General features: G+C 42.4%; 1 non-coding gene across 1 annotated transcript; it reads left to right on the plus strand.

The window, feature by feature from the left end:
• The first annotated feature begins 621 nt into the window (after positions 1–621).
• On the plus strand, positions 622–695 carry trnai-aau. The gene has a single exon. It is a non-coding gene; the product is annotated as a tRNA-Ile (tRNA).
• The last annotated feature ends 8,586 nt before the right edge of the window (positions 696–9,281 follow it).

Raw genomic sequence — 9,281 nt, forward strand, 5'->3', positions numbered from 1 at the left:
ATAAAGACAATCAAGGGAACCGTTGCGGGTTGGTAAGAATGAGATAAAGTAATAGATCCCTTTGCAGACTTCATTAGTACAATTCTCTATTTCCATATAATGTACAGCTCAACATCACTTTCTCCAGAGCAATTAGGGATGGGCAATAATTGTTGATCTAGCCAGATATGCTCACATCCCACGAATGATTGAGAAGGGTGTTAGTGTTGAGTAATGGAATAAAATGGGTTGTATCATATTCACACGTGAGATTTTTTTTCCACTTTCTTTAAAGAAACAGTTCAGTATTTTTCTGCTCCCATTTCATAAGCCAGTTTATATGTGAGTCGATAAAGTCCTGATGAAGGGTCCTACCCAAAACAATGATTCTTCTGCTCCTTGGATGCTGCCTGACCTACTGTGCTTTTTTCAGCATCACACTTTATCGACTCTGACTCTCCAGGATCTGCAGTCCTCACGCTATCGCCCAGTTTACAGTGTGAGCCGCACTGATCCCCAAAAGCCATTTCCTCAATAGCTGTCCTCAAATCACACATTGGAAGTGCTAACTGCTGTAGTGTACCGCTTGGTAAGTCAGGTGTCATTGCTTTGATGTGATTGTACTTTCTTCATTTTCATGTTGGTCGGTTAGCTCAGCTGGTTAGAGCGTGGTGCTAATAACGCCAAGGTCGTGGGTTCAATCCCCACACTGACCATGTGAGTCGCTTCCGTCGTTAGCAGGGCTGTGTCAGTGTTCGCCGTGGCTTTGGGTGGCACGGTGGCACAGTGGTTAGCACTGCTGCCTCACAGCGCCAGAGACCCAGGTTCAATTCCCGCCTCAGGCGACTGACTGTGTGGAGTTTGCACATTCTCCCCGTGTCTGCGTGGGTTTCCTCCGGGTGCTCCGGTTTCCTCCCACAGTCCAAAGATGTGCAGGTCAGGTGAATTGGCCATGCTAAATTGCCAGTAGTGTTAGGTAAGGGGTAGATGTAGGGGTATGGGTGGGTTGCGCTTCGGCGGGTCAGTGTGGACTTGTTGGGCCGAAGGGCCTGTTTCCACACTGTAAGTAATCTAATCTAATCTAATAGCTTCCTCAGTAAATGCTACCTTAGTTGAGAAAATTAAAAATAAACACTTATTCAGAGTTACTACAGCTACTACTGTATTTGAGTTGACAGCTAAATGCAGATGATGCAAACCTTACTCTAACTGTAGATAAGGGCTGGCTTACAAGTTGCAGAATATTCTTATTGTTGTTAGTTACTGGAATGCAATTATTGCTGACAGGTGAAATTTATCACCTGCCTCTAATTGCCCTTAAAAACGATGAGATGATTCGTCTTCTGTTGCTTCTGTCTTTGTTTTCAATGGTTTATTACAACTGAGTGCATTGGTGTACATCAGAGGGTGGAGACTAATGAACCACATTGCTGGGGAGTGGGAGTCACACTGGTCAGAGTGAGTAAGGACAACTAGTTTTCTTCCTCAGAATAGAGTTATTTGGGCTTTTTTTCAACAATAACTGAACAGATTAACAGTTACCTTTTATTTCCAAGTTTGTTTCAACTGAATTCATGATTTCTCATTAAGACTTTGAGATTTGAAATTTTTTGGGGGAATGGGAGTACAATGGTAATGTTTACAGTCTGGCAATCCAGTCTCAGTGGTTAGCACTGCTGCCTTGCAGTGCCAGGGAGCTGGCTTTGATTTCACCTTTGGGCAACTGTCTGTGTAGAGTTTGCACATTCTCCCTGTGTCTTTGTGGGTTTCCTCTGGGTGCTCTAGTTTCCCCCCATAGTCTAAAGATATGCAGGTTAGGTGGATTGGGCAGGATTGCAGGGATAAGGTGGGGAGGTGTGTCTGGGTAGGATGCTCTTCAGAGGGGCGATGGGCTGAATCGCCTGCATCCACACTGTGGGGGTTGCTATGATGATTCTCGGTCTTAGGTGCAAAGGTTCAAACCCCACCATGCAGCTGATGGAATTTAACTTAAATTCATTAATAATTCTGGATGATACTAATACTGTATTGTCATTAAAACCCATCTGTGTCACTCATGTCCTTTAGAGAAAGAGATTTGCTGTCCTTGGTCTGTTTAATTGGGACTTTAGACCCACAGCATTATGATTGACTCTTGACCACTTAGTTCAATTAAGGATGAGCAACAAATATTGGCCTTTCTGGTGATACCCACATTCCACAGAAGAGAACATTAAAAACAAATTATGCTACTATACCATTAGCTTTGGGTTCCAGCATGAATACATTGGAAGCTTTGAAGTGTTGAGGGCAGGAATTCATTAGGTTTTTGGAGAAAAGTGGGATGATTGTATTCAACAAATACCAAGTGCTAACCTTTTATTTTGCCCTTGTCTGTGCAGTGTTTAAGAAAGCAAAGCATATGACACACAAATATTCAGATCCCCTTCATCCCAGCTTCTGGTATCTCTTGATCGTTCACTGCTGTTCCTATTAGCAGAGGGAGAAAGCTTATTTGAACTGCAAATGGTTATCTGTGTTGGTTAATGCAGAAATCAGGAACGTTTAAGTTTTGTTAGAAGTGTCACTCAATGCAACTTATTGTAGGTCACCAGTTTGACAAATGAGAGAAAGCAATAAATTTGCCTTCAGTTTTGGTAAGGATTTGGCTGAAATTGTAATCTGCTTGTCCTTGAGACTGATTTGAAGAGTGACTTAGGCTCTTTAATCCAAAGAAGATTCAGCATTCTCTGCTTCTTAAGATTATCATCTTGTCCTGAAACTAGCTGGGCGCTTTTCAAAATAGATCTTAATCCTGAACCTGTCTGAATGCTGTGATAAACATCTTCAAAAGAAATAGAGGAAATGGAGCAGACATAAATGATGTGATGAGAAGTGCATGTTTCTTGTGACCTCAGAGATGATGTTACATAGAACATAGAAGAATACAGCGCAGTACAGGCCCTTCGGCCCTCGATGTTGCGCCGATCCAAGCCCACCTAACCTACACTAGCCCACTATCCTCCATATGCCTATCCAATGCCCGCTTAAATGCCCATAATGAGGGAGAGTCCATCACTGCTACTGGCAGGGCATTCCATGAACTCACGACTCGCTGAGTAAAGAACCTACCCTGTCCTATACCTACCACCCCTTAATTTAAAGCTATGCCCCCTCGTAATAGCTGACTCCATACGTGGAAAAAGGTTCTCACGGTCAACCCTATCTAAACCCCTAATCATCTTGTACACCTCTATCAAGTCACCCCTAAACCTTCTTTTCTCCAATGAAAACAACCCCAAGTGCCTCAGCCTTTCCTCATATGATCTTCCTACCATACCAGGCAACATCTTGGTAAATCTCCTCTGCACCCGTTCCAGTGCCTCCACATCCTTCCTATAGTATGGCGACCAAAACTGCACACAATACTCTAGGTGCGGCCGCACCAGAGTCTTATACAACTGCAACATGACCTCAGGACTCCGGAACTCAATTCCTCTACCAATAAAAGCCAGTACGCCATATGCCTTCTTCACCGCACTATTTACCTGGGTGGCAACTTACAGTATGGAATGAGCAACCTGGGATTATGGTTAAGATTGTGACAATAAAATTGGTGATCATTTGATTATAATGTGTTAGGCCTTCCCTTCAGTTAGGTGGAAGGAATGATGACATTGAAATGGTTCTTCTTAAGTGAAGTTTTATCACAGCCAAGTCCCTCTATAAGGAGCTATCCATCATCAATGTATTGATAAAATCATATCTAGGTCATTGTTAAATGCAATTTTGTAATGTGCAAGACTGTCTCTTTTAATCTAATGTTCAAGGAAGGGGGTGGTGTGAGGCTGCATTCAACGCTGCCTTGCAACAGGTCAGGTGGTGACTAGCTTGGGGACCCTAGAACAACTCGCACTGTAACCCAAGTGCAACTCTTCACAATGGAATGCAAAGAGAGAGGCAGCTATTCTTGCTTTGTATAGCCTCGTGGACTCCTCAGAAGTCTCCCAGGATACCGAGCAAGAGAGAGACAGAGAGTTACAAAGAGAGAGAATATAGGGACAGGAGGCTGAATGTTGCCAAGAATTGGCTACGTATCAATTTTGGGGAGTTTCATGTAGGGGTCATCTTTGTGAGCGTTAGTGAGTTTACTTACATAATTCTGTGCAGCTCAGCTCATTGTCTACATCTCATGCCTCGACTGCTCCAATCTTGTGCTTAACAGTGACAAAGTACTCACCACTATCAGGACCTTATGGTACCCAGTCACTGGCACTGTGTTTAGAGCCCAGCTGGGCACCATTTTGAACACTGCCTGCCAGGAATTGCCCTTCACAATTCCAGTGTAGAAGGATTTACAGGGGATGTGGCAATAGAAGCAAATTGGATCCGAGTTGAGGAGTAGGGGTTTGAGGTCCATGTGGATGGGATGGTGGAGAGGAGGGCTGAACTCTTTCCTCCCATCATCAGAGGAGACCGTGGCATTGGAACATGCCAACCTGGTCCGAGATTGCCAACCGGGTCAGTGCTGTTTCCGTGGTCAGGAGGAATGCCCAGCACTGTAGCAAGATGATTAGTGATCTTCTCCACTCCACAGGGTGTCAGAGCCATCATATTGTCTCAGCTACCTTACTCTGCCACTGTATCCACCAGCCACCCAGGTTAATAGACTACTACTCTCACTCAAGTGTCTTTCCTCTATCACTTTCAGTTCCCCTGTCTACTAGCCCTGTATGCTTCTGAACACCGGTGTTGCTTTTAAATTGAAAGGATAAAATGTAAGAAGCTCTGGTTAGATAAAGACTGTTAAGTAGAGCATCCTGGGAAGACAGGACTGATGTTTGGGGAGAAATTGGATCAGTTAGGATGACATTCACTCGTGTTTTAAAGACTGAGGGGGAATCTCATGGAAACCCATAAACTTCTAACAGGACAGGACATGGTAAACACAGCAAGGATGTTCCCGATGACCAGGGAGTCCAGAATAAGGCATCACTGTCTAAAGGTAATAGTGAAGGCCATTTAGGACAGAAATGATGAGAAATTTCTTTCCCCAGAGAGAGGTTTGTTTTTGGAATTCATTGCCAGAGAAAGTGGATGAGGCCAAATCATTGAACATTTTCAAGAAGGAGTTAGACATAGTTCTTAGGACTAAAGGGATCAAAGAGTATGGGAGAAAGCAGGAATAGAGCACTGAATTGGATGATCAGCCATGATTGTATTGAATGGCACAGCATGCTTGAAGGGCCAAATGGCCTGTTCCTGTTTCTATTTTTTATATTTCTGTGTTTTCTATTGTGAATTCTCTCTGAGGAGCAATGTCTTTTTCTTGAGCAAAGAAATACCTCTTTCATTTGCAATGCTGAACAGCAGTCAACATAATGCCACACTTCTCGGAGTATCATCTCACGCATGAGGCAAGGCTTTGCTGACATTAATGACAGTTTACACCTGTTTAATTACATTTAGCCAATCACAATGTTGTTGCAGGATCTTTCTTGAGTATTTTGTCTCTGGAGAGAAGGAGGAAGAGAGGTGACCTGATCGAGGTATACATGGTAATGAGAGGCATGGATAGAGTCAATAGCCAGAGATTTTTTCCCAGGGCAGGATTGACTGGCATGTTAGGAGGAAGATATAGAGGAGATGTCAGAGGAAGGTTCTTTACGCAGAGCGTTGTGAATGCATGGAATGTGTTGCCAGCGATGGTGGTGGAAGCAGAGTCATTAGGGACATTTAAGCGACATCTGGACATGCACATGGAAAGCAGTGAATTGAGGGGTGTGTAGGTTAGCTTATTTTATTTTAGATTGGGAATAATCCTTGGCACAATATCATTGGCCTAAGGGCCTGGTCTGTGCTGTACTTTTCTATGTTCTATTCAGGTTCTACCAAAACCAGTCACGTCAGCAATAGGAAAGCCTTGTCTTCTTGTCTGTTTCACATAGCGGGAACTATTGATTCTCAAAAGCTTTTTGTCTCATGAGCAAAGATTTAAAAATAAGCTTTTGTAAAATATATATCTATTCCTGAGATATTGGAGACATCACAGTCATTGTTTATCTCCCATTATTCACAGTTGTCCTGAGAAGGTGATGGTGAACCTGCTCTTTGTTCCAGTCCTCATTGTTGGGAATTTCTGAAAATAGACCCAATGTCACTTTTGCTGATGGTTACAGACCAGTATCATTAACCTTTGTGTACAAATGACAGCAGCAGTACAAGAGTACAATGCTTTGTCCTTGGGAATATCATACAGCTGCAAGAACTGGATCAACCTTGAACTTCCCGTAAGCAGATATTTAACAAAAACCATTATCTCAGCAATGCAGTGGTGAAGTACACATTACTTGCATTTTAAAAATTCGTTTATGGATGTGGGCATCACTGGGTGAACCAGCATTTATTGCTCATCCTTAATTGTCCACAGTACTGTTAAGAGTCAGCCACTTTGTTGTTGGTCTGGAGTCCACATTTAAGTCAGACCAGGTAAGGATGGCAGATTTCCTCCCTTAGAGAACATTAGTGAACCAGATGACAATCGACTGACTTGCATAGTCTTCACCATCTACCACGGTGGGATTTGAAACCCCACATTCTGAGAGCATTAGCTGTGTTTACAGATTACTAATTGTTTGACATTACCACCATGTCACTGACTTCTATCACTTGTGGGATGCACCCTTTGGATACTTGGAAGAAAATTGTGCTTGAAACTTGAATGCAGTGATTGTGTTCAGTTCCACTGAGTCGTGGGCATCTCCACGAATTGATTTGTGACTAGTTTCAGGAGCTGGATTAAGGTGAAGGCTTGAGGTAAAGTTTTCAAGGCAGAACCTTAAGTGAGGGATATACTTTGAGAGGAGCAATGGCCCAAGAACTCAGGAAAAGCCTGATGGTTAGCTGCCAAACTTCTACAGCTTTGTTTTAAAGTTGCAACCTGCTGATGCTGCTGGGTCTGAGCTTGTAACGTTCATTGTGCTTGCCTGTTTTAGTTGCTCCTTTTTCTTGTTCCTCTCACAGACATAATGTTTGCCAATCGCATTTTTATACTACAATTTATGCATCTTACTTAATTCCTCCCAATGCTAATGCAAGATGTCCAACTTACTTGGCACCTTTGCTGGTCTTTTTCTTCCATCATATGTACAAAACAGTATCTACAAATAATTGCGTGGGCTTTCAGGAATCTGTGTTGAAGGCCTGAACCTTTACTGTGCTCAGGAGTAATTTTGATTATGGTGCGATAGTGTAAAATGATGATAGTGAATTGGCAGCACATTTTAAATCTATCCTGACTTTTATTTCGGTTAAAGTCAATGGGAATAGAAATTGGGAGAGATGCAGAGCGGTCTGCTAATTCACTCTTCCTTTTACACAATTGTTCAAGATTTAAATTACCCCTGTGTTTTCAGCTCTATGAAATAAGAGTTTAATTTAGATAATTTCATGACTTGAATTTGGAACTAGCTCTTCCATTTCACGAATCAATGTAGTTTATTTGGAGGTCACAAGGGAAAGCTTTAACTGAGTGTTTTTATTCAGTTTTTCTACCACTGACTTTGTGCCCTATGAGACTAATTTGTAATAAAATCTTACTATCATTTAAATTTCAGGGCTAAATCAATTTTGTTTTTTAGTGCAAAAGGCAAACCAGGAAATTAAAGTATGTTGAACAATATAGTATCGTTGAAAGACTAAAAGCTTACATTCGCTATGTTCCTAAACTTGTGATTGTACACTTTCTTCAATGTTGACTAAACCTTGCCTTATTTACAAGGTCTTTATTGAGCTACATGGTTTGCCAGCTGCAATTTATCCCATAAGAATTTCTAAACCTATCAGTAGAAGGAAGGCAGATCTTGTGGCACAGGGTGCCGAATCCCTGCCGCTGAGTCAGAGGTTCCAGGTTCATGTTATGCCCCAGGTCTTGATAGTTGAGGAAGATGTGTTCGTGATGTCGCTAAAAGGGCTGAGTATCAACTTTTTTCTAATATTGACAATGGTGTAAGAAGCATTGAGCCAGTGATGGAAAGGAATTGGAGCCTCTGCTATCACTGCCCCCGGCTCAAGTCTAAAATGCGCATGTAAAAGTGTCCATTGCCATTGCAACTTGGACACCTTGTAGGGGCTGGTTGGTTCATTTGGATGGATGGCTAGTTTGGATTAATTTGCTAACAGCATGGGGCTTAAATCTCTGTTTTACCTGGGATGGATTTAGATCGTACCTGTGTTGAAGTTTTGGTTCATGGATGGTACTCGCTTCCAGGCAGAGAATGGAAGACGATTATTAATAAGTGCAGTATTGGGTGAGAGGGAATGGAAACCTAAATACTTACATATCGGAACTGATGGGAATTCTCAGAGCTGATGGGAATGATTAGAAGTAGTGGGAATAACCAAAGACCATGGGAATGTTCTGCTGCGTATTACTCCTTGTCCAGGAACAGACATGTAGAAATTGTGCCCTTAAATGTCCTATTGGTTAACTCACAGAGTTACAAATATCTACACAGATCTACAAAGCAGAAACGCATTGTTCAAATGGTGTCATAAACTGTGAGAGTGAAGTACAGCTGGATAATATGACCTGTAGTGTGTCACATCCATGAATCGTGCATTGCAGCCTGTACTTTTCTTTCTACTATATGTCATCAGTGACATGAAAGTGTTTTCACCCAACCTCATACTTGCGTTTTGGTTGTCATGATAGACATGATGGATTTAAGGCTTTGCAGTGTGAAGCAAGTTAAACAACTATGGTCAAGCAAGTTAGAAGACAAGCATTTACATGATAGCTAATGTGCATTCATTATAATTATTCATTCAGGAGTGTTGCTGGCTTGAGCAGCATTTGTTACCCGATGGCTAATTTCTCTGTGAAAAGTACAGGTGAGGCTCCTTCATGAACTGCTGTGGACCATGTGGTATGGATGCACCTATAATGCTTTTTTGGATTCCAGGAGATTGATCCAATGGCAGAGAAGGAGTAGCAACATAGTTCCAAATCAATCTGGTGTGTGGCTCGAAAGGGAACTAATAGGTGATGGAGTTCCTGTGCATTTATTGCTCTTGTTGTTCTCGGTCACCACCTTTGGAAGGTGCTGTCATAGGACCCTGGTGAGTTACTGCAGTGTATCTTGTCGGTGATATGTACTAGCGCCGTCTGAGGTAAGGGAGCTTTAAAGTGGAAAGTTGTATGCTGATCACACAAGCTGCTTTGTTCTGGGTGGTGTCGAACCTCTTGTGAGTTTTTGGAACTGCACCCATCCAGGAAAGTGGGGAGTATTCCATCACACCCCTGACATATACCTTGTAGGTGG

Source organism: Chiloscyllium plagiosum, chromosome 24 (assembly GCF_004010195.1).
Source record: "Chiloscyllium plagiosum isolate BGI_BamShark_2017 chromosome 24, ASM401019v2, whole genome shotgun sequence".
In the NCBI taxonomy this organism is placed as follows: domain Eukaryota; kingdom Metazoa; phylum Chordata; class Chondrichthyes; order Orectolobiformes; family Hemiscylliidae; genus Chiloscyllium; species Chiloscyllium plagiosum.